Genomic DNA, 27,639 nt, shown 5'->3' on the forward strand with positions numbered 1-27,639 from the left:
GATAATGCGGGGGTCCCTTTTTAGGATACGCAAGGCATACTCAGCCATGTGGGCCAATGTTCCAGGTGTCAATTCACTGCTTGTGCTGGGTTGAGGAGCACTTTCCTGCAAATCAACATCACTTAGAAGAAAAAAAACCCATCGCATATTTAATATGCCAAAAGTGGAGATACTAAGTAGTATCAACCCACATTCACAATATTTTATTGACTCTGTAATGTAACTATATAAATAGGAGAAAAACTGGAGTAACCAATAAATAAGTAAGAAAGTACAAAATTTATTTTAAAAAAATCAAAGAAAAACACATATAATAAAATTGTCAATCAGGACAAGGACACGGAAGTACATACAGTAGTCAGGTGCACATGGGAGTTCAGAGGTAGTACATCTTTCTGATTTACATTTGAATGCTTGTCCATGTGCTAGGTAAGTAGAGCCAAAAATAAGACACAATAAATAAAGCCCAAGTATTGTATAACAATGCGGGGATCCACAGCAGCAGCGGGAGCTCTATAGCAAGGTTTAAAGCCAAAAGTAAGGCAAAAAAAAAAGGTCAGGGTAAATCAACATAGATCAAGCCCAGCTGGAGATCCGCAGAGTAAAGGGACTGTATCATAAATTAAGGGCAAAACTTACCAGGCCTAGTGCACAACACTACTCAGATGGTAATGAGCCCCAAATGATGGCGGGTGACCCCGACGTACGTTTCGTGTCTATACCAGACACTTCCTCAGGGGGTGTGATGTAAGTGTGAATAGAAGGACCTTATATTGCCATGACAATGGGTCACAGGGTGTATCACATGTTTGTGATCACCCTATGAGAAGCGGCGCTGTCGGCGCGTGTGCAGTGCGTCCCCGCAGGTCATAGCATCCAGACAAAGCGTCAGGTAAAGACGCCCGACTGAATGCCGGAAGCGGGGGACAACAGCGCGCACGCGCACGGCCGCATATAAACAAAGGGGAGGTATCTGAACTTACAAAATGTGCTAGAATATCAAATCATGTTGGTACACATAAAATCCATACATATCAATATAATAAGGTGGCATACAAATTCTGATATAAAGAGAAAACAGTATACTATATAAATATAATAAAATGATGGCACAATATATTTCTCCACTTGTTTTTCAGTGATGGGTTGGCACGGCAGAATGTTCATAATAGGGTCCAAAAAAGAGACGAATAACCACATAAAAATATAACTAAAAATAAAGAGAATACATAGAAAGAGTTAAAACAATAAAAATAAAACCACACACTCATTAAGGCCCTTGGGGGCCACAGTATCCAGCTTAACAATCCACTTTGCCTCTCTTTGGGCCAGGATTTTCTTGTAATTACCCCCTCTAATACCTAGATGAATAATGTCTATCCCCCTGATTTTCAACGTTTTGGCATCACAATTGTGATATGCCCTAAAGTGGCGGGGGATAGTTTTTAATTGGAGGGGGTCGACCACTGTCTTGGCCGCGCAAATGTCCCGCACGTGCTCACGTACGCGGATGCGTAATTCTCTGGAGGTCAAACCTATATATATTTTAGAACATCCGCAAGTAGCGTAGTATATAACATTACTGCTACCGCAGGATATTCGTTGTCTTATCTGAAATTGTTGTGACCCATCTGAAGATTGAAAAGAAGAGCAGCGCAGGACATTTGCGCAGGCAAGACAGTGGCCACAGGGAAAGCAGCCCGGAATAGGGCCCTTAGTACCAAAATGATTAGCCATTTTAGGTACATAATGGCTATTAACGAAGAGATCATTCAAATTTTTAGATCTCCTTGATGTCATCAGTGGGAAGTCGCCAATGGCGGGAACCAGGGAGGACTCAGCACCAAGAACAGCCCACTGTTTGGCTAGAATGTCTCTCATTTTATACCATTCGTGGTTAAATGTAGCGATAAAACGAATTTTCTGACAGTCACTGCCGGTTAATGTTTCCTTTTTAAGTGGATATAACAAATCACCACGGGGGGTCTTCCTTGCTCTGCCGTATCCTTTCTTTATACACCTGATACTGTACCCTCTATCTTGAAAGCGAGTTTTCAAGTCGAGGGCTTGTTTCTCAAATCGGTCATTGGTGGAGCAGATCCGCCTCATCCTCAGAAACTGTCTGACCGGGACAGCCCGAATAGTAGCAGGGTTATGTGATGAGTCGGCATGTATAAGAGAGTTTACTGATGTTGGCTTTCTGTAGACATCTAGTGGTATCGATCAGTAGAGAGATGTCCAGAAAGTCAATAGTAGCTGAACTATATTTATAACTTAATTTAATATTAAGTGTTTTGTTGTTCAAAGATGTCATATATTCCTCGAGCTGATCCACAGTCCCGTCCCACAACAACAGTACATCATCTATGAATCGTAGCCAGCACAGCACATGGGAGGCGGCCTGCGCGCCTTCGCCGCCAAATAAAGATCTCTCCCAGATTCCCAGGAAGAGATTAGCATACGAAGGCGCACAGGCCGCGCTCATGGCTGTACCACGCCTCTGTAGATAGTAGTTGTCCTTAAATACGAAGAAGTTCTGGGTAAGGACAAAGTGCATCAGCTCGAGGATCAAGTTGCACATCGGGCTGTCCAGGTCGGAGGTCCCGAGGAAAAGGCGGACCGCATCCAGACCGTGCTTGTGATCAATACAGGTGTACAAGGACTCGATGTCTGCAGTGACTAGAAGAACATTATCGTCCACAAGGACACCGTCAACCCGTGCCAGGACGTCTGTTGTGTCACGGATATATGATGGTAAGGACTCAACTAATGGTTTCAGGTAGAAGTCAATAAACTTACAGATCGGATCACAGAGACCCTCTATTCCGGACAAAATGGGACGTCTGTGTGGGTTCAGGGCGTCCTTGTGGACTTTCGGCAGAAGATAGAAGGTAGGTATTTTTGGTGATCTGACTGTTAAACCCTCAAGAACGTCCTTTGTAATTACATTGTTTTCTAAGGCAGAAATTAATATACGTTGGAGTTCACACGAGAAGGAGGTAACAGGGTTATAAGATAATTTTGAATATGTGAGAGGATCTCTCAATTGGCGAAAGGCCTCACGTTCATATAGAGTGGTAGGCCAGACGAAAATGTTCCCTCCCTTGTCCGCCCGTTTGAATACCACATCAGATAACGATTGTAATTCGGCAATAGCCCGATGCTGTACAGCTGTTAAATTATCAAATCTGCGTCTTGTAGACAATTTCTTGAAATCACTTGTGGCCCGCAAAAACCCTGTACCTGACCTTGCAACGCCACCAGTTTCTATTGCCCCCTGAGAAGCATCCTCCTCCCATAAATATTCATCCCCATCATCCTCCTCCTCCTCTTCATCTGCCACCTCATCCAGAAGAGTTCCATGAGCAGACAATGGCTGACTGTCATCAATGCTTCCCTCCTCCTCGGCTGCAGACGCCTGCTCCTTAATGTGCGTCAAACTTTGCATCAGCAGATGCATTAGTGGGATGCTCATGCTTATGATGGCGTTGTCTGCACTAACCAGCCATTCCTCAAAACACTGAAGGACTTGACAGAGGTCTTGTAGCTTCGACCACTGCACACCAGACTACTCCATGTCTGCCATCCAACTGCCTGCCCGTGTATGTGTAGCCTCCCACAAATACATGACAGCATGCCTCTGTTCGCACAGCCTCTGAAGCATGTGCAATGTGGAGTTCCACCTTGTTGCAACGTCGATTATTAGGCGGTGCTGGGGAAGATTCAGCGATCGCTGATGGTTCAGCATACGGCTGGAGTGTACGGGCGACCGGCGGATGTGCAAGCAAAGTCTTCACACCTTCAGGAGCAGGGCTGGTAACCCCGGATAATTTTTCAGAAAGCACTGCACCACCAGGCTCAAGGTGTGAGCCAGGCAAGGTATGTGTTTCAGTTCTGAAAGGGCTATGGCAGCCATAAAATTCCTTCCATTATCACTGACTACCTTGCCTGCCTTAAGATGTACACTGCCCAGCCATGACTGAGTTTCTTGCCGCAAGTACTCGGCCAGTACTTCCGCGGTGTGCCTGTTGCGCCCAAACACTTCATTTGCAGCACAGCCTGCTGACGCTTACCACTAGCTGCTAGGGGTGGCGAACGCCTACAGCCAACTGTTTCCTAGACCGTGGGCTAGGCAGAACTGTCCCACTATGGCTGTCTCCTGTGGACCCTGCATCCACCACCTTAACCCAGTGCGCCATGATGGACACACAACATCCCTCACCATGCCTTCTGGTCCATGCATCTGTTGTGTGGTGCACCTTTCTACTGACTGATTGCCTCAGTGCATGGACAATGCGGTCTTTGACATGCTGGTGGAGGGCTGGGATGGCCTTTCTCGCAAAGAAGTGTCGACTGGGTAGGTCATAGCGGGGTACTGCATAGGCCATCAGGGCTTTGAAAGCTTTGCTTTCAACCAACCGGTAGGACGTCATCTCTAACGAGATTAGTCTAGCAATGTGGGCGTTCAAACCCTGTGTATGCGGATGAGAGGATGAGTACTTTCTTTTCCTAACGAGAGTCTCTTGTAGGGTGAGCTGGACTGGACTGGAGAGCGGCATATGGTGGAACTAGCGGGTGTGGTGGTGGACATGGCAGATTGAGAGAGGGTTGGTGATGGTATTCTTGATGTTGGCCTACACACAGTATTTCCTACCAAGAACCTTGTGATTCCCTGACTGCTTTGGCCTTGCAACGATACCTCCACATATGCTGCTCGTGTTGTACTAACCGGTGGGCTTACAGTGAGGGAAGCAATGTAGCGTTGCTGACTACCTTCATTCTGAGCATGTGCACTAACGGTGCGGGACGTTTGGTAGTTAGTCCAGGCTTGCAAGTGCATGCTGGTTAAATGTCTAAGCATGCAACTTGTATTTAAATTTTGAAGATTCTTCCCTTTGCTATAGGTCTTTGTGCTTTTCTTACAGATAACTTTGCACTGATCATTCGGATCTTGGTTAAAAATTCCCACACTGCACTCTTCCTACTATGGAATACCTTTTCAGGCATTGCACACTGTGCTACTTTAACTGGATGGCCACGATGTTCTAAAACTGTTTTTGGTTTTGACAAACGTTTTTGGCCAGAAACGGGCCTGCCAGATGAAAGCTGTTGCGATGTAGATGGCTGCTGCGGATCATCCTCCTCCACTTCTGAGCTACTGGCAGCGGCACCCTCTTCCCCCAATGGCTGCCAATCTGGGTCAACAACTGGGTCAACTATCACCTCCTCTTCAATGTCATGTGCACCTTCCTCTGTGTCACCATGTAAGGTGCTATAGCGTTGGGGACGGGGCACCATAGTCTCATCAGGGTCAGATTCTGGCTCAGTACACTGCGAGGGCAATGTAGTGATCTGAGTCAATGGAACAGTATAATAATCTAGCTGTGGCTGTGCATCTGTGCACTCCATGTCCGATTCATCTTGTAATGGGCTGCTAACAATTTCCCTCTCTAACCCAGGCACAGTATGTGTAAAGAGCTCCATGGAGTAAACTGTAGTGTCGCCTGCCACATCCTTCACTTTTGGTTTGGGTGAAGGACACAAGGAAGTGACTTGTTCCTGACCGGGAGCATCCACTGACGACTCGCTGCTTTTATATTTCGAATTTTCTGAAGAGGAGGCGAAAGAGCTAGAGGCTGAGTCAACAAGGAAAGCCAAAATTTTTTCCTGCTGCTCCGGCTTTAGAAGCTGTTTTCCTACTCCCAGATAAGGGAGCCTTCGAGGCCTTGTGTAGCCACACGATGACGCTGGCTCAACACCTCGAGCTTTTGGTGCTATTTTGCTTTTCCCACTACCACCAGATGCTCCACCACCACTATCAGTACCAGCTGGCAACAACCGCCCACGGCCTCTTCCATCAGACTTCCTCATTTTTGGAAAAATCTAACCAAAATAACAACCATTATATGGTACTGTAAAACAAGGTAGAAGGTGTACATAAACTTGTTGAGAATTTAAAACTCCATTTTTTTTTGGGGGGAGACTGCAACAAAACTCAGGCCCAGTGTATTACACTACACAATGTAAGTGGCAGAACGTGGCTGAAAGATATACGATAAACTAACAGAACTGACTTAGATCCACTTAGTGCCAATTTAAATCTCCCTTTTTCTGGGGGGAGACTGCACCAAAACTCAGGCCCAGTGTATTACACTACACAATGTAAGTGGCAGAACGTGGCTGAAAGATATACGACAAAGTAACAGAACTGATGTTGATCCACTTAGTGCCAATTTAAATCTCTCTTTTTTGGAGGGGACACTGCACCAAAACTCAGGCCCAGTGTATTACACTACACAATGTAAGTGGCAGAACGTGGCTGGAAGATATACGACAAACTAACAGAACTGACTTAGATCTACTTAGTGCCAATTTAAATCTCCCTTTTTGGGGGGGAGACTGCACCAAAACTCAGGCCCAGTGTATTACACTACACAATGTAAGTGGCAGAACGTGGCTGGAAGATATATAAAAAAAATACAAAGACTGTAGTACAATTTCAATCTCCCTACAATGATCTCAGGACAAGTATGGCAGCAATAAAAAAGAACTGCTGCACACAAAGTGTGGACAAATAAACAAGAAAACTGTGCAGAAAGGAGCAACAGGATTTTTGCTTTTAAAAAAGCAGTTGTTTGCACAGCGGCGTACAAACAGCAATGCAGCTATCAGGGAGCCTTATAAGGCAGCCTAATAAGCTACAGCGCTGATGCACAAAAATATAAACTCCACTATCCCTGCAAAGAAAAGGTGGTGTTGGACAGTGGAAATCGCTACAGCACAAGCAGTTTCGGGGCTTAATCTTCCCTCCCTAACTATATCCCTTCTTCTGATGCAGCTGCAGCAACCTCTCCCTATGCTACGATCGGCAGAAATAAGATGGCAGTCGGCATGCACGCCCCTTTATAGCCCTTGTGATGCCACAGAAAGCAAGCCAATCACTGTCATGCCCTTCTCTAAGATGGTGGGGACCGAGACCTATGTTATCACGCTGCCCACACTCTGTGTCCTCCTCCATTGGCTGAAAAATGGCGCTGAAAACGTCATACAAAACGTGACTTTGGCGCGCTGATCGCTGACCTCATTGCCAATCCCACACTAGGATGGGGTCGGGTTTCACGAAACCCGACTTTGCCGAAAGTCGTCGATTTTTGAATTTGTCCGATCCATTTCGCTCAACCCTAGCAGCAACCTCTCCCTATGCTACGATCGGCAGAAGTAAGATGGTGGTCGGTGTGGATGCCCCTTTATAGCCCCTGTGACGCCGCAGAAAGCAAGTCAATGACTGTCATGCCCTTCTCTAAGATGGTGGGGACCGAGACCTATGTCATCATGCTGCCCACACTCTGCGTCCTCCTTCGTTGGCTGAAAAATGGCGCTGAAAACGTCATACAAAACGCGACTTTGGCGTGCTGATCGCCGACCTCATGGCCGATCCCACACTAGGATCGGGTCGGGTTTCACGAAACCCGACTTTGCCGAAAGTCGGCGATTTTTTAATTTGTCCAATCCGTTTCGCTCAACCCTAGTCCTCAGCACAAAAGTGCACTGCACCATTGTCAGGATTCCTTGACCGCTGCCACCAATTTGTCACGATTCACACCGTGACCGTCACCCCTATGTCACAGATCAGGGTGACTTTAGGCCAACAGACGGCTATCACATGTGCAGGGGGCTTATCTTAGTTATCCCTCCACTCCACAATGTGATGAAAAAACACACACAAGGCTATTGACCTCTTAGTTTACAGCAGGGGCTTATTCTAGGTATCCCACTGCTCTTCAATATACCACGAACTGCAGGGATTTATGTATATCCCGCTTACAGTTCCACTTAAAACTTGCAGCTCTCTGGCGCCCCCCTTATTCTCAGGTCAGATGTGATACTGCACCCTGGGTAATTAGTCGCCAGACAGGCTGCCTTCTATGTACTGGCTATTGGGCACGCTGCAGCGACGCGATAAACTACTCCCACTCAGGCAGGAACAATAATTATCAACGCCGCAGTCGCTACAACATAACCCAAAAGTTTGCGCACGGTATCACTGCCACAAGCTTCGATTAAACGGGTCCGAAGCTAACCCAACACAGTAGCGTATTTCCCTTCAAGAGACAGGGTACGTTTAGAGCATGGAGAATGAACTAATATTAAATATTATATCCCATAAAAATTAGGCAGTGCTTTATCAAAAATATGTTATAAAGATGTTACAAATGAGACAATTGCAAATATGTACAAGGGTAATTATAAAATAAACAGGGATTAAATGAGAAAAGGTATCACTCACATGTTCTCAGTTTATTGCATGGCAGGCAACCATACGTCCCAGCTCATTGGACGTGCTCAGGGCTTCAGGAGACAAGACGTCAAGAAGAAAGACAAGCTGCTGAGAGCCTGCCACAAACTTAAGACCTGCAGCTAGTGACATCACAGAAAGGCTGGGTTATCCAGACCCTCCTCTCTCTACATTCTGAGTACTTCCAATCTTAAATTTATCTACTTTCTATAACTTCGCTACAAAACATGTCATAGTCATAACAAACCCAGCATTCATCTCGGATTACCGTGGGCATTCTAATGAGATCAAATATGTCCTATCTGGGATACATATTTACAGAGAAATACCTACTTCTTTACTAGATGGAGCTAGAAGCTCAGGTTTACCGTGGCGAATAGATCCACCGAGGGATGTAAAGAATATATATTTTCGTGTTCTTTACGTAAACGGTTTGTGTAATATCTTACAAAAGCAAAACAAAGAACTTCCATGAATTTTGGAGCCATTTTTCCAGTTCCAGCTAGTGCAGGTGGGAGGGGCGAGGGACTTTCGTCGAGCCTGGAATTTATGACCCCAGGGCAATAAAACCCCCTTCTAGCATACAGTCCGTAGCCCAGAGAGAAACAAGGAGAGTCAGCTAGAGAAGGGGGGGTTTAGCCCACCTCATGAGCTGAAGAACAACTAAACTTATATGATATTTCATACCATATCGTGACAACCATTATCAGCACTTCCACTTCCACGCACTTCATTAATGCATGCCTTATGCATTTTGTAATTGCTAGGCCTCTTGAAACCAAGTTTATGTTTTATAAAAGAAAAAAATTGGTTACCTGCAGCAATCAAAGCAGTTTTTGGAAGTTTACTCCACCGCAATGTAACAGAAAGCTCACAAAAGTGTATGGAAGGCATTCAAATTCAATCCAGAAAAATGTTTCAATGCTTTTTTCAGTTTTAGAGACCACAGAAATGTTCACAGACTGCGTAACACTGTATGTCTGAGAAATGGAAGCCTTCAAAATTTTTAAAAGCTTTTTAGCAGGTTCAGAGATCACAGAAATTTACTCCACACTATGGAATTGTTTATGGCTGAGAAATGTAGCCCAGGAAACTGTTTCAACTATTTTTGGGTGTGTTATATTACACAAAAAAAGGAACTCAAAGCACAAAATACTTGATGGATCAAAATGTAATACATTTTTAAACCCCCACAAAAAATACTGCAGCTATATATTTACCAACGGACTTCAGAGGCCTAATCCCTGTTTACAAACTAGATTCTGTCACTGTTCCTGCTCCTACGACTCTCTCTCCTTCCCTATGCTAAATGAAGATTGTATGACATACAAATGATTAGCGTTTAGAAGAGCTGTTAGTATGAAGGCTCAGCTTCAACACCAGTATAAACACTACAGTCCTTTGATTCGTTATACTATGCACACACAGGCCTCGACAAGAACTCTCTACCAGCCAATCACATTAATTACACAATCAAGATGGCTACAGCATTACAATGAATTAAAGTCAATGGCCCCATGCTTATTGGCTGCGTAATAGGTGCCAAAGATGTGGGGAGGGGATTTGAGTTTTACGTCAAGCACCGCCCATTACTTGCCAAGTAACTAGCACATCCAAGCATCATGATACTCAAATGATAACCAAGTATCATTGAGCACGTTCGCTCATCGCTAGTTATCTTATTTAGTTTGTAAATAAATTCAGTCTTTTTTTGTGATATCTTTCTAAGTATACCATCTCCTCTACAATCTCTATCTATATTGCAAGACGGCATTGCTATCAAACCATTTGGATTGCCAGAGTGGACTTCACACTGTGGGTGTTAAAGAGACTTTTTTTAATGTTCTCCAGGCTTTATTCATACATAAGTATTTTATCAATATTGCCAAAATCAGGAATGTCTCCAAAAGACAGAAAAGGTGTCTTTCAATTAAAGTTTTACTTTGTATGTTCCACTCCTGATTTTGGCATAGAAATACCTTTGAAAAACATATAGGTATAAATGAGGCCTTAGGTGTTTATTTACTCTTGTTTTAAATGTCCTCCTCATTCTGTAAACGTAATGATAAATGAGCTGTGATGCAATGACCCATGTTACAGCCAGGGGGCGCTCTATATTCTCTTAAGGATACGCATGGATTCATATCTGTGTGGGTGATAATAAAACAGTGTCCGGCATGATTGTAAATGGCCGGTAAGTGTCGCAGAGGGAGTCTGTGTTGTAAGCCTGTAGTATTGTTGTTCTGGGACATGTAGTCCCACAAGTGTTTGTTGACTTAAATGGGATGCTTGCAGGGTTAGTCGGAGAGCTGGGCAGAACTGTCTTACCACGCACACACCTCCCACCTATGGGGGTGATTACAGGTACTTAATGTGACCAGGGTTTGGGTCACATGGTTGAGAGTGTATGGATCTGTTTGGTCCATGTGCAAAGTCCCGGAAGCCTATGTGTTGGGAGTGATCTCTCCCTAAATAGCACATGGTGGGGCTTTGGCACTGAGTGGCCTGTGTTTTGGACGGTCCCAGCTGAGGAAGGACGTCCTAAAGAGCGCATGGAAAGGCCATGTACCTACAGAGCCTAGGACAGCCTCTGTGTTGGCGAAGCCAGGACTGACAAGGAGACAGCAGGAGGAGCGGAGCTCCTGGAAGGTAACCCCAGACAGGGGGGGTTGTAATATATGGCCAAGAGGTTTATCTGATACATGAACAGACTGGTGGTCATGATATGTTTGTGGATGTAATGAAATGGACTTTATGTTATGTGGTTTATGCGGAGTTAATAAACCAAATAGAGTGTTTATGTGAGAAACCATGCCTGAGTGCTTTAATCCGGTTGCAAAGCGAGTGTCCCCCAACCAACTCAGGTAGCGCTATCTCACAGCACTCACAAATTTAGCAGATAAACCACATTAGTTGTATCAGAACTGATTTGTTTCCAAGTTTCATATATTTATCACTATTTCTATGTTTATATGATTTTTGATTTTTCAGTTTTAGTATTTTAAAAACCTTTCATTTTTTGCATAAAAAACTTTTATGTTAGTGTTTTCTACAACCCCAATTTCAAAAGAGTAAAACATAAAAGAAGCATAAATACAATGATGTGGAAAGCTCTGATATCCATATTTTTTCACAATAGAACACAGATGAGAAAATGAAAGACGTTTTGTATTTCATAAAAAAAAATTACTTATTTAAAAGTTTGTGCTAACCATGCATCTCAAAAAAAGTTGGCACAGGGTTAACAAAAAGCTGGAAAAGCAAGTGAAAGTCAGTTTTCAACATGACTGTCTATAGAAAGAGCATGTTAGAGGGGCAGAGTCTCTCAAAAACGAAGATGGGCAGAGGTTTACCAATCTGTGAATAACTGTTCTTAAAAATTGTGGAACAATTTAAAAAAAAAATGTTCCTCAACTTAAAACTGTAAATACTTTGAACATCCAACCATCTACCGTACATTAAATCATAAAAAGGTTCAGAGATTCTAGAGAAATCAATGTGTATCAGGGAAAAGGTCGACATATTTGATGCTCATCATGTTATGGACCATCAGGCAGCGTTTCATTAAAAACAGCCATGATTTGGTCATGCAAATCATTACATGGACTCAAACATACTTCCAAAAATCATTGTCTGTGAACACAGTTTGCCATGCAATACACAAAAGCAAGTTAAAACTGTTTCAGTAAAAGAAGAAACCATATATCAACACAATCTAGAAACGCTGCTGTCGTCCCTGGGCCAAAGCTCTGTTAAAATAGACTAAGAAAAAAATGCAAAAAAATGTCCTGTGGTCAGATGAGTGAAAATTTTAAATTTGTTATGGAAGTCTTGGATGCTGTGTCCTGCGGACTCAAGAGGTGTGCCACTATTCAGCTTCTTAATTAGGCATGAGGTTGTAGTAGTGCCTACAGAATGGGCAGCTTTTATTTCTTGAAAGGCATTTTCAATGCTGAGCATTAGTATGTCGAAGTTTAGACCAACAAATGCTCCTTTCCAGACAACATCTATTTTAGGGAAGGCCTTTCATATTTCAGCAAGACCATGCTAAACCACGGTTAGGACTGGCGGAACGCACCAGGAATAAGATGTAATATTAATAGATGCGTTCGCAGTCCGGGGTCCACCGTGCAGGTGAAAACCTGCTGCTAGTAAATGGCAGCGTAATATGGCGGTGGAAGCGAACCCAGTTAAGCCACTGGTCCGCAATACCGCACCTAGGAGTGCAAGCAAGGAGTCAGCGAACTCAACCCAAAGACTCAGGATTGAAGTCCGATCAGACTACTAGCACTCAACACCGCAACTGGGTGTGTTAGGTAACAGTAATAATTAGAGCACCGAAGTGCGAACTGTGCCGAGCTGGCAGACACCACTAAGAACCCAGACGTGGGTCAGGAGGCTCACTACTGGCGCGTGGCGCCACACTGGCGGTCACAACAATAGACGCTGATACGTGTGTGACACGTTGAGTGGTTAGTCGGGCGCTAGATAGCAGCCATACACCATACGCGAACAGTCATACAATAGGGTAGGGGTATTTAATGAACGACTTGCACTCACAACAAACACACGTATACAATTGTACACTAGCGCATGGCCGTGCGGTCATGCGAAGCTTATATAGCTGCAGTACTTTCAGGACCTGCCAGGAGGACCAATGGGAACCACTGCAGCATCTGAGCATGTGACCCTCGATCTCCAACGGGAGATCTCACCCTGGGCATGCTCAGAAGGGAAAAAGCAGGACTTAGTCTCAAAGGCGTCCACTCGCTGCTGCCCAGCACTGGCTTTAATGGCAAAAGCTGGAGAAGCAACAGCAAGCCTAAGCAGAGAGTGAGACTGAGCCAGACGCAAGGACCGTCGTCTCTGCTGAGCAGGTTTACCTGCGGCAGGAGAGGAATGGGAGACCGCAGCAGAAGCGGCCCGAGATTCCCCCTGTGCAGAAGCGGGAACTCGACCCCTAACATTGCCTCCCCTCTTAGGGCCCCCCCTTCCTTGGGCCTCGCTACGTTCGAAGGCAGCAATGAGCTGCGGAACCCGAATGTGCTCAGCAGGCTCCCAGGATCTATCCTCAGGGCCGTAACCCCTCCAGTCTACCAAATAAAATTTTCTGCCACGAACCACCTTGCACCCCAAAATAGCGTTCACCTCGTAATCGTCCGTAGACGAACCCGACGTCCCGGTAGATGACTCAGAAAACCGGGACATGTAAACGGGCTTAAGGAGGGACACATGAAAGGTGTCAGTGATACCTAGGCGTGGAGGAAGGGCTAGACGGTAAACCACAGGATTAACCTGTTCGAGGACCTTGAAGGGACCCAAGTAGCGAGGAGCAAACTTAGTGGACTCAACACGCAGCCTGATGTTACGAGCGGAGAGCCACACTAAGTCACCTGGAGCAAAGGTCGGAGCAGGGCGCCGATGTGCATCGGCAGAGGACCTCATTCTCTCCTTGGAGGCCCAGATTGCATCCTGAGTGAGGTCCCAAATGTCTCGTGCCTCCACCGCCCAGTCTGCCATCCTGGAGTCAGCAGAAGACACGGGCATAGGCACTGGAACCCGCGGATGCTGGCCGTAATTAAGGATGAAAGGAGTCTGACCGGTGGAATCGGCTACAGCGTTGTTAAGGGCAAACTCTGCCCATGGTAACAAAGATGCCCAGTCATCCTGCCTGGCAGAGACAAAATGTTGCAGATATGTGACCAAGGTCTGGTTGGCTCTCTCCACCAACCCATTCGTCTCGGGATGATAGGCAGAAGAGAGATTTAACTCAATACTGAGAAGATGACAAAGCTCTCTCCAGAACCGAGACGCAAACTGAGGACCCCGATCACTGACAATTTTGTCCGGCATACCGTGAAGGCGGAAGACATGTTTAATAAACAACGCTGCCAAGACCCGTGCAGAAGGTAGCCGAGGAAGCGGCACCAAATGCACCATTTTAGAAAAAATGACAGTACAGCCACGTGACTTGGGCAAACCCACCACAAAGTCCATCCCGACCATCTCCCAGGGCCTGTCTGCCACCGGCAGAGGATATAACAATCCAGCTGGCCGTTGACGAGGAGACTTATTTTTGGCACAGGAGACACATGCCCGAACATAATCTCCGACATCACGAACCATATGCGGCCACCAGTACATTCTCGCCAGCAACTCAGATGTCCTCTTTGCCCTAAAGTGTCCACCCACTCTGGACGAATGAGCCCAAGAGAGAACCTCCGGTCGCAAATTGATGGGAACAAAAGTCTTGCCCGGAGGCACAGACTCTAGCGAAACCGGAGCTACGGTTCTCAGACTCTCTGAAGGGACAATAAGCCGAAGCTCCTCTTCCTCCTCCTCAGTTGACACAAGGGAGCGAGAGAGAGCGTCAGCACGAATGTTCTTCTCCCCGGCGAGATAATGGAGAGTGAAGTGGAACCGGGAGAAAAACAAGGACCATCTAGCCTGATGAGAATTCAGCCGCAAATAGACCAAATTTTTGTGGTCCGTGAAGACTTGGAAGGGAAACCGAGCACCTTCCAAAAGATGTCTCCACTCCGAAAAGTCCAACTTCATTGCTAGCAACTCCCTGTCCCCGATGGAGTAATTTCTCTCCGCTGGTGTGAAGGTCTTTGAGAAGAAGAAGCATGGATGCTTCCAACCTTGAGCATTCTTTTGATAGAGGACTGCTCCAGCACCAACGGATGAGGCATCCACCTCCATAAGGAATGGCTTATCCACATCGGGACGATGTAAGATGGGAGCGCTAGCAAAATGGGACTTTATAGAAGTGAAGGCCTTGGAGACCTCTTCCGACCACAATTTGGGATTCGCTCCCTTCTTGGTGAGGGATACCAAGGGAGCTACCAAAGTTGAGAAGTGGGGGATGAACTGGCGATAGTAATTTATGAACCCCATAAAGCGCTGCACCGCTTTAAGAGAATGAGGTTCCTGCCAGTCCATCACAGCCTGTAGTTTGGCAGGATCCATAGCCAATCCCTGGGCCGAGATGATATAGCCCAGGAAAGGTAAGGACTCCTGCTCAAACACACACTTCTCCAACTTAGCATAAAGGGAATTCGCCCGTAGGAGTTCGAAGACTCTGCCAACATCTCTCCGGTGGGAGTCAATATCTGGAGAGAAGATGAGGATATCATCCAGATAGACTACAACTGAGGTGGAAAAGCATATCCCGGAAGATATCGTTGACAAAGTCCTGAAAAACAGCTGGGGCATTACAGAGCCCGAAGGGCATCACCAGATACTCATAGTGCCCATCCCTGGTATTAAAAGCCGTTTTCCATTCGTCCCCCTCTCGGATGCGAATCAGGTTGTAGGCACCCCGCAGATCTAGTTTGGTGAAAACCTTTGCTCCCCTTAGCCTGTCAAAGAGCTCAGATATCAGGGGCAACGGGTACTTATTTTTAATGGTGATAGCATTAAGACCCCTGTAATCGATGCAAGGACGTAATTCCCCGTTCTTCTTCTGTACGAAGAAGAATCCCGCCCCTGCAGGAGACACTGACTTCCTAATGAACCCTCTTGCCAAATTCTCCTGAATGTATTGAGACATAGCCTCCGTCTCTGGGAGAGAGAGGGGATATACCCTTCCCCGAGGAGGTTCAGCTCCAGGCAAGAGGTCAATAGGACAGTCGTAGGGGCGATGAGGCTGTAGAGTCTCAGCAGCCCTTTTAGAGAATACGTCACCATAGCACCAATAGCACTTGGGAAGAGAAGAAAGGTCTGCGGGTACCTCGGTAGTAGAAACCTGAACACACTCACTCACACACCTGCCCATACAAGACTTACTCCAACCCAATATTCTCCCTGAGGACCACTCAATATGTGGGGAGTGGAAACGGAGCCAGGGTATTCCCAGCAAAATCTCATCCATTCCCTCGGGAAGAACAAGAAGGGAAATAATCTCCTGGTGGGAAGGTGACATGGACAGCGAGAATGGAAATATCTGGTGTGTGATTTGCAGTGGAAGTGTCGTCCCATTCACAACTCTAACTGTTACAGGTTTGGCGAGCATGACTAGTGGTATAGCGTGGCGCAGAGCAAAAGCAGAGGACATGAAGTTTCCCTCTGCTCCTGAATCCACACAAAGCTCGACTGTTAGAGTGGAGGAGCCTAACAGGATTATCCCTTTAAAGGACAGTTTGGAGGAAAATGCAGCTGTGTCTAGTGAACCTCCCCCAACGGTTGCTAGACGCGATCGTTTCCCGACCGCCGCGGACATTTATTGGCGTAATGTCCTAGTTGATGACAGTTTTTACAAACCACGGATACTCGAGCGGCCTGAGACTTAGGTCCCGCTCGAGAAACCTCCATGGCCTCATGGGAGTCGGACGCCAAGACAGGAGATTCAAGAGGTCTGGCGAAGGTGGGAGCCAGCCGAAACCTCTGCCTACACTGGGTCCGCTCTAACCTCCGCTCATGAAAACAAAGGTCGATGCGGGTAGATACAGAAATAAGTTCCTCCAGTGTGGCGGGTATCTCCCTGGTGGCCAAGGCGTCCTTCACATGGTCTGCCAGTCCCCTCCAGAACACCGGAATAAGAACTTTGTCTGGCCACTCTAACTCTGAAGCTAGAGTCCGGAACTGGATGGCAAACTGGCTGACCATGGACGAGCCCTGAGTAATAGACAACAACTGGAGCGCGGTATCGTGGGTAACACGACCTAAAAAGACCTGCTTCAGAGTGTCCAGGAAGAGAGGAGCACTCTGTACCACACGATCATCTCGCTCCCAAAGTGGCGTTGCCCACTCCAACGCCCTGCCCGACAAGAGAGATAGAATAAATCCCACTTTCGCCCGTTCCGTAGGGAAACGTGACGCCAGGAGCTCAAGGTGTATCGAGCACTGGCTCACGAATCTGCGACATTGTTTACTGTCGCCAGCAAACTTGTCAGGAAGTGGGAGACGGGATAAAGTCGGAGCAGGGGTGGCAGCGGACAAACTGGCTGCGGCTACACTTGCAGCCTGAACAGCGACAGCAGTGACATCCACAGCTGAGGTTGAACGCTCTAGAGCCACCAACCTTCCCTCCAGCTGCTGGATGTACCGCTGTAAACGCTGATCGTCCGCCATTTACTAGCCAGACCCTGGCGCTAGTGTTCTGTTAGGACTGGCGGAACGCACCAAGAATAAGATGTAATATTAATAGATGCGTTCGCAGTCCGGGGTCCACCGTGCAGGTGAAAACCTGCTGCTAGTAAATGGCAGCGTAATATGGTGGTGGAAGCGAACCCAGTTAAGCCACTGGTCCGCAATACCGCACCTAGGAGTGCAAGCAAGGAGTCAGCGAACTCAACCCCATGACTCAGGATTGAAGTCCGATCAGACTACTAGCACTCAACACCGCAACTGGGTGTGTTAGGTAACAGTAATAATTAGAGCACCGAAGTGCGAACTGTGCCGAGCTGGCAGACACCACTAAGAACCCAGACGTGGGTCAGGAGGCGCACTACTGGTGCGTGGCGCCACACTGGCGGTCACAGCAATAGACGCTGATACGTGTGTGACACGTTGAGTGGTTAGTCGGGCGCTAGATAGCAGCCATACACCATACGCGAACAGTCATACAATAGGGTAGGGGTATTTAATGAACGACTTGCACTCACAACAAACACGTATACAATTGTACACTAGCGCATGGCCATGCGGTCATGCGAAGCTTATATAGCTGCAGTACTTTCAGGACCTGCCAGGAGGACCAATGGGAACCACTGCAGCATCTGAGCATGTGACCCTCGATCTCCAACGGGAGATCTCACCCTGGGCATGCTCAGAAGGGAAAAAGCAGGACTTAGTCTCAAAGGCGTCCACTCGCTGCTGCCCAGCACTGGCTTTAATGGCAAAAGCTGGAGAAGCAACAGCAAGCCTAAGCAGAGAGTGAGACTGAGCCAGACGCAAGGACCGTCGTCTCTGCTGAGCAGGTTTACCTGCGGCAGGAGAGGAATGGGAGACCGCAGCAGAAGCGGCCCGAGATTCCCCCTGTGCAGAAGCAGGAACTCGACCCCTAACAATCACATGCTGCATTTATCACAACAGCATGTCTTCACATAAGAAAAGTTTGGGTGATGAAATGGCCGCCTTCAGTCCAGACCTTTCACCAATAGAAAACGTTTGGCGCATTATGGAACAAAAGATGTGTTTTATAATCTACAAATTCTAAACACAACTTTGTATGTGTATCACATGTTATAGCAGGGACAATTAAAGGTACTATCAAGGTAAGGCTAGTTTCACACTAGCGTTTCCCTGATGTGCGACGGGCTGTGGACTTCCTCCGTGAAGCCCCGCCCTCGGCCGCACCTCCGCCGCCAGCTCTGCATGCGGCCCGTATGCGGCCTGCGTACCTATATTTAACATTAGGTACGCAGGTCGTGCGGCTGTATGCGGATGGTGCTTTGATGATGCGGCAACCAGCAGAGACGGAGCCACGTAGCATTTTTTTTCCGCATCGTCAAAATGACGCATGCGGCACCATCCGCATACAGCCGCATGACCTGCATACCTAATGTTAAATATAGGTACGCAGGCCGCATGCGGGCCGCATGCAGATGTAGGCGGAGCTAGCAGCGGAGGTGCGGCTGAGGGCGGGGCTTCACGGAGGAAGTCCGCAGCCCGCCGCAGATCAGGGAAACGCTAGTGTGAAACTAGCCTTACACAGCAGCCATTTTGTGGTGAGTCTGGGTAGTGATAGGGCATCACTGCTCACAGCTCAGCCATAGCGGTTAGGAGAGAATCCCATAAAACACTGAATAGTCTGTATAGATAGTGTGGTGACAGCACAGCAGTGAAGAATTCGAATTTTAAAAGATTTCCTCTTATGTATGCTTATGGGAAAGATTTCATACTGACTAGAGATTAGAAAATTGTTTTAACTGATATCAGTTTGGTGGTTTCTCAAAGCATTTCACAATTTGTCAGCTTTTGGAAAGCACTGGCCAAAGTGACGCAAGCAATCTGATTCACCCATCTCGTGTTGCGACCTTTTTAATGTATCTATATTTAACTAAATACTTGAAACTGATTCAAGTCCCATCTAGTTCGACATTATTAAACTTTATTCCGAAACCAGATAGGGCATGTATACCTGTCCTTAAATCAAACAGAGCAGGAATAAGAAACCTTTATAAACAGAGTGCAGTCTTTATTTTAGGTATTGTATGATGTAATTGTCTTTTGCTTAAAGGCACAAAAGGGCTGCCCAGATTGACAGGGAAAATAAATACGCCTCCAGCTACACATATTGTAGACATACAGTGCGACTATAGGAGTCACATGGTAATGAAAGTATTATTTATACATAGAGATTGGAAAATCATTAATAAAAAAAAAATTCTGCTATTTCTATTAGTTATTGATTACCAAAGGGAAATAAAGGCAATTGTAGCATTGTTAGAGATGTCAACTGCGACCGCTTTACGGATTGATAGTTGAGTAGTATGCAATGGCAACATTCAGAGTGCCCTTTATCGAAGCGTGACTTTTATAAAAGTTGGTGGCTTAACAAATTTGAATCACCTACATTAATGTCAAACTCCAAATACCCTATAATAAATTTCTGATGTGTAATTCTGTGAGCTGCAAACTACAGATAGAGCATACTAGAAGGGCATTTGTCATATATATACCGTTGTCCCGTTCTGAACAATATTCCCCATATACCGGTAATATCCGGAACATTATTCAGTATGTTTACCTACTACATCTATGGTTTGATTTATTTGCTTGTGTGGTTTGGATGGGTTGTTTACTGACATTATTATTGTTATCTATTCTGATGACATCTGATGAGAATTTCATGTCAAAAGCACCTTTAGAAACATATTTACTTAGAAAACTGGTGATGTGTTTCATACTTATTTCTCCCGCTGTTTTTTTTTCCTTTTTGCTCAATCAATATTGTTCCTCCATATAGAGGCATATGGAGGGAAAAATAAATATTTGATACACTGCTGATTTTTCAAGTTTTCCCACCTACAAATAATGGAGAGGTCTGTAATTTTTATCATAAGTACACTTCAATTCTGAAAGACAGAATCTAAAAATAAAAAGCAGAAAATCACATTGTAAGATTTTAAAATAATTAAATAGCCTTTTATTGCATAAAATAAGTATTTGATCACCTACCAGCCAGCAAGAATTCTATCTCTCACAGACCTGTTAGTTTTTCTTTCAGAAGCCCCCTACTCTGCACTCATTACCTGTATTAATTGCACCTGTTTGAACTTTTTACCTGTATAAAAGACACCTACCTGTCCAAACACACAATCACACTCCAACCTCTCCACCATGGCCAAGATCAAAGAACTGTCAGAGAACATCAGGGACAAAATTGTAGACCTGCACAAGGCTGGGATGGGCTACAGGACAATAGGCAAGCAGCTTGGTGAGAAGGCAACAACTGTTGGCACAATTATTAGAAAATGGAAGAAAGATAAGATGACTGTTAATCTTCCTCAGTCTGTGGCTCCATGTAAGATCTCACCTTGTGAGGTAAGGATGATTCTGCGAAAGGTCAGGAATCAGATCAGAACGACACAGGAGGACCTGGTCAATTACGTGAAGGGAGATGGGAACACAGACTCGAATATTAACATTAGAAACACACTTCACTGTGATGGATTAAAATCCTGTAGGGCACACATAGTCCCCCTCCTCTTGCCAGCACATGTCTCGAGCAGTTCGCCAATGACCATCTGGATGACCAAGAGGTGGCATGGGAGAAGGTCATGTTGTCAGATGAGAAGAAAATAGAATTTTTTGTAGTAACTTCACTCGCCGTGTTTGAAGGAAGAAGAAGGATGAGCACAACCCCAAGGGCACCTTCCCAATTATGAAGCATGGTGGGGAAAATGGCATACTTTGTGGGTGCTTTTCTGCACGGGACAGGATGATTGCACCATATTGAAGGGGGATGGATGTATCACAAGATTTTGGCCAACAACCTCCTTCCCTCTGTAACACCATTGTAGATGGGTCATCGCTGGGTTTTCCAGCATGATAATGACTCGAAATACACATCCAGGGCAAGTAAGGAGTGCCCCCATAAGAAGAATTCCAAGGCACTAGAGCGGCCTAGCCAGTCTCCAGACCTGAACCCAATAGAAAAATCTTTGGAGGTTGCTGAAACTCAATGTTGCCTAACGACAGCCTCAAAATCTGAAAGATCCTGAGAGGATCTGTATGGAGGAGCGGACCAAAATCCCTGCTGCAGTGTGTGCAAACTTGGTCAAGAACTACAGGAAATATTGGACATCTGTAATTGTAAACAAAGGTTTTTTTCACCAAATATTAAGTTCTGTTTTTGTAGTGTATCAAATACTTATTTCATGCAATAAAATGCAAACTAATTATGTGAAAATCCTACAATGTAATTTTCTGGAATTTTTTTTAGATTCTGTCTCTCACAGTTCAAGTGTACGCACGATAAAAATTACAGACCACTCTATTCTTTGTAGGCGGCAAAATTGGCAGTGTATCAAATACTTATTCCCCCCACTGTATAGAGATTTTGTTTTTTACCGGACTAATTACAAGTTCTACAACTTTTTTCTGTGTGCGTGCATATAGAGGAGAACATTTGATGGCGCTCCACATTGACGAAAAGATTTGCAAATGACTCCATGTGCCCCATTATTGACACCTACAACTAGTTCTACCATGCATGTGGGGTATCTACTTTCAAATATTTATGGTAAGTTAATTCTTAATTTTCTTCTAGGCTTATAATTTTTGTATGTGTTATCACATTCAAGCATGAGAATATATTGTACAATTACTGAGACGGTGCTGGTTATATAATTTTTATAATGCGTCACAGAGAAACACTACTATATTTGGGAATGTGTATAAAGGTGCATCCTTCTTTCTACCTTAACTGCCAATATTAAGATTTATACAGAAAACACCCTTCTGAAATATTATATGTTCGCATCATCACAGTTTCCAAGGTCAGTTCCCTATCTGGTACATGGCTCATTGACTTCTGTATCAGCAGTGAGGTGTTAATGGATGTCCACAGTGTTTTTCTGTCACATAGTGTCCTGATCTCAACACACCGATATAATGGCCCCACCTAACTACATGGCAACACTGAAATCTTGGCTATTTGCCACACATTTTATAAATAATTGTGTGCGAAACCTCATGCCCATAATATATTGTGTGGCAGCCAAAAAGAAATTACAGTTTCAATTTGTTGTCAACCCTTCTTAATCCCCAGCCATTCTAGTGAAGACATCTCAGTAAAATGATATTTAATATGTTAACTGTGTCAGTAAACCATCTTGAATGGCTTTATCATAGCTCACAATAGACTGTTTGTTTTTGATGTGTATGTTTTACACTTCCAAGCAGCAGAGTCATTGGAACGAAAGTTCCTTTTATTTTATAGTGTCAGTTTCCATTTTGTGTAGATATCTTTTTCTAGATTTCCAGGTGCAGTAGCTGCATTGACCACATAGATACTCCTAGAACAGATGCATTGCTGGATGCTACACTTGAGCTTCAGATTGTGACCAGGTTGTCTTTTACATCTTTACATTGAATGTAAAAAAATGTTCTGCTTACTGAAAATTGCATGTCTTCTTCAAATATCTGTCAGTCCACAACCTTGTCTAGGGCTGTGCGCTATGTCTAATAGTTGAATGAACCTCGCCTAGGAAAAATGTGTCTATTTTCCAAAAAGCTGATGGGAACTTGTTTCTCATGAAAAACCTTTTTAATGATTGAAGAGTTCCTATGATAATCAAATGTTGTTGCAAGAAATAGTCGGGCTTTTTTTTTAAATTAAACTACGCTTGTTTTATATGACAAAAATTAAAATGAATGTCCACTGGTTGTCATTATTGTCATTATGTCATTTTTAGGTCCAGCATTCTGCTATAACTCTACATAGCTCCATAATCCCTGCATAGATAGAAGTATAAAGGATAAAGTTGTAGTCCGAAGTAGCGCCCTTTAAAATGAGTTTAGGAGCTATTTGCATACAGTTCAGCGTATAAATTGTATATAGTAAGCTAATATGTCCTATACGTTAATAGTGCTTGGAAGAAGTCACACTGATATAATTGATGTGAATCTGACAACGGGGTTACTGGATGTGTTATTACAGTTGTGAATATTTTACTCTGAAATGCAGTGGTGTTTTAGAGAAAATACATTTTGAAAAGATGCTGGGACCATGTATCTCGGATGACAGGCACCAAAGCCACCACACACAGATGTATCCAGGACATGGGCTACAAGTGTCACATTCCGTGTGTCAAGCCGCTCATGACCAATAGACAATGTCAGAAGCGTCTTACCTGGGCCAAGGAGAAAAATAACTGGACTGTTGCTCATGCTCAGTGGTCCAAGGGGTTATTTTCAGATGAAGATAAATTTTGCACTTCATTTTGAAATCAAGGTCCCAGAGTCTGGAGGTAGAGTGGAGAGGCACACAATCCAAGCTGCTTGAGGTCTAGTGTGAAGTTTCCACAGTGATGGTTTGGTGAGCCATGTCATCTGCTGGTGTAGGACCACTGTGCTTTATCAAGACCAAAGTCAGCGCTGCCGCCTACCAGAAAACTTTAGAGCACTTCATGATTCCCTCTACTGAAAAGCTTTTTGAAGATGGAAATTTCATTCTTCAGCAGGATTTGGCACCTGTCCACACTGCCAAAACTACCAATACCTGGATTAAAAAACAACAGTATCACCATGCTTGATTGGCCAGCAAACTCACCAGACCTAAACTTCATAGGGAATCTATCTGGTATTGTCAAGAGGAAGATGAGAGACAACAGACCCAACAATGCAGACGAGCTGAAGGTTGCTATGAAAGCAACCTGGGCTTCCATAACACCTCAGCAGTGCCACAGGCTGATCACCTCCATGCCACGCTCCATTAATGCAGTAATTGACACAAAAGGAGCCCCAACCAAGTATTGAGTGCATTTACTGATCATACATTTCAGTAGGCCAATGTTTCGGATTTTAAATTCATTTTTCAAACTGGTGTTATAAAGTATTCCAATTTACTGAGATTAAGAATTTCTGGTTTTCATTGGCTGTAAGCCGTAATCATCAACATTAACAGAAATAAACACTTGAAATAGATCACTCTGTAATGATTCTATATAATACTGTTAGGTCCATATATATTTGGACAGAGACAACATTTTTCTAATTTTAGTTATAGACATTACCACAATGAATTTTAAACAAAACAATTCAGATGCAGTTGAAGTTCAGACTTTCAGCTTTCATTTGAGGGTATCCACATTAAAATTGGATGAAGGGTTTAGGAGTTTCAGCTCCTTAACATGTGCCACCCTGTTTTTAAAGGGACCAAAAGTAATTGGACAATTGACTCCAAGGCTATTTCATGGACAGGTGTGGGCAATCCCTTCATTACGTCATTCTCAATTAAGCAGATAAAAGGCCTGGAGTTGATTTGAGGTGTGGTGCTTGCATTTGGAAGGTTTTGCTGTGAAGTAAACATGCGGTCAAAGGAGCTCTCCATGCAGGTGAAACAAGCCATCCTAAAGCTGCAAAAACAGAAAAAACCCATCCGAGAAATTGCTACAATATTAGGAGTGGCAAAATCTACAGTTTGGTACATCCTGAGAAAGAAAGAAAGCCTGGTGATCTCATCAATGCAAAAAGACCTGGGTGCCCACGGAAGACAACAGTGGTGGATGATCGCAGAATAATCTCCATGGTGAAGAGAAACCCCTTCACAACAGCCAACCAAGTGATCAACACTCTCCAGGAGGTCGGCGTATCAATATCCAAATCTACCATAAAGAGAAGACTGCATGAAAGTAAATACAGAGGGTTCACTGCACGGTGCAAGCCACTCATAAGCATCAAGAATAAAAAGGCTAGACTGGACTTTGCTAAAAAACATCTAAAAAAGCCAGCAAAGTTCTGGAAGAACATTTTTTGGACAGATGAAGCCAAGATCAACCTCTACCAGAATGATGGAAAGAGAAAAGTATGGCGAAGGCGTGGTGCACTTCATGATCACAAAGCATACCACATCATCTGTAAAACACGGCGGAGGCAGTGTGATGGCTTAGGCATGCATGGCTGCCAGTGGCACTGGGTCACTAGTGTTTATTGATGATGTGACACAGGACAGAAGCAGCCGAATGAATTCTGAGGTATTCAGAGACATACTGTGTGCTCAGATCCAGCCAAATGCAGCCAAACTGATTGGTCGTCGTTTCATACTACAGATGTACCATGACCCAAAACATAAAGTCAAAGCAACCCAGGAGTTTATTAAAGCAAAGAAGTGGAATATTCTTGAATGGCCAAGTCAGTCACTGGATCTTAACCCAATTGAGCATGCATTTCACTTGTTAAAGACTAAACTTCAGACAGAAAGGCCCACAAACAAACAGCAACTGAAAACCACAGCATTGAAGGCCTGGCAGAGCATCAAAAAGGAGGAAACACAGCGTCTGGTGATGTCCATGAGTCCAAGACTTCAGGCAGTCATTGCCCACAAAGGGTTTTCAACGAAGTACTAAAAATGAACATTTTATTTAAAATTATTGAATCTGTCCAATTACTTTTGGTCCCTTTAAAAACAGGGTGGCACATGTTAAGGAGCTGAAACTCCTAAACCCTTCATCCAATTTTAATGTGGATACCCTCAAATGAAAGCTGAAAGTCTGAACTTCAACTGCATCTGAATTGTTTTGCTTAAAATTCACTGTGGTAATGTCTATAACCAAAATTAGAAAAATGTTGTCTCTGTCCAAATATATATGGACCTAACTGTATATGAGTTTCATTTTTTGTGTTGAAGAACTGAAATATATTAACTTTTTGATGATATTCTAATTTATTCAGAAGTACTTGTATAATTGATACAACCTGCGCAGCCACTCAGGGGCCCAAGAGGTAAGGGGGCCCACGTCTACGTCCAAAGCAGGCACAGTTTTGCATTTTATGGAACTCTTGGTTTGCAAAGGGTCCATGTATTGTTCTTTCAGGTAGCTCATTAACCCTTTAGGTGATTTTCAGGAATTAATGCAAAGTGACATGACAGGAATGAGAAAGTTTATTTTTACCACCTAAATGTTTCAAACTTCTGAACAGGCCGTTATAGTTGGAAGACAGACATTATTTGGCCATGACTTGCCATCAAAATCAACAGAAGTACGCGATGAAGATCTCAGGGTGCCGATGGGGTTAAAGAGGGAGCCCAAACACTCTTTTAACCTCATATAGATGCCGTAGTCGCTATTTGCAGCAGCATAAAGGGCTATGGTCGGTGCCAACACTGATCACGGCTGATGCAAATAGTTGTCAGCTGTAGTGTACTGCTGATTGCCGCTGGATTGTCACACATCGGAGGATGCTATTATATCGCAGGTCAGTTTTAAGTCGTATTGTTGGTCATTAAGTCATTAACCTTTTTTTTTCTGAGCCATTGTACCACTAACAGGTACAGTGGTAAAGTGATTTATATAGGGGCCAAGTCCCTTATATCACTGTATAGGTCATTAAAAATGCATTTTAGGAGTGACACAGTCCCTTTAAGCGTAATCAATTATGTGATAAACTACAAAGCAAAGTGCCTTGAGAATAGTTAAAGAAGAAATAAAAATACCCAAAGTGTATGCAACATTGTTATCTCCCAAATAAAATCCATTGTTTCCCTATGTGGCACCATGCAGCCTTTTCCTAATGTGCTCACAGGAAACATCACATTGTGCACTCTGTATGATAGCATCTGCATGTAGACAATTGAGCAAATGCCATAGATAGTGTGATGCAAAATCAGCTTTGTTCATTACAATTACATGGCTTTCCAGGTCATGGTATGTGAAAGAGATGATTACTTCTTACGTTTAGGTTTCCAGTGCTTTTTAAACATTATTTGACTTTCAGATATGCGGTATCTTGATTATGTTATGACAATAGCTAAGGATAAAAACCTAAAATATATTCACCTTCACTACAGGGTGGGCCATGTTTATGGATACACCTAAATAAAATGGGAATGGTTGGTGATATCAACTTCCTGTTTGTGGCACATTAGTATATGGGAGGGGGAAAACTTTTCAAGATGGATGGTGGTGACCATGGTGGCAATTTTGAAATCGGCCATTTTGGATCCATCTTTATTTTTTCCAATGGGAAGAGGGTCATGTGACACATCAAACTTATTGAGAATTTCACAAGAAAAACAATGGTGTGATTGGTTTTAACGTAACTTTATTCTTTCATGAGCTATTTACAAGTTTCTCTTTGTTTACAGCCATTGACATGTCACAGAGGTTAACAGGTGAGGAGCGGATAGAAATTGTGTTGATGTGTGGTATACGCAGAACCCAGGTCATTAC

The sequence above is a fragment of the Ranitomeya imitator genome, chromosome 6 (assembly GCF_032444005.1).
Source record: "Ranitomeya imitator isolate aRanImi1 chromosome 6, aRanImi1.pri, whole genome shotgun sequence".
NCBI classification, from domain to species: Eukaryota; Metazoa; Chordata; class Amphibia; order Anura; family Dendrobatidae; genus Ranitomeya; species Ranitomeya imitator.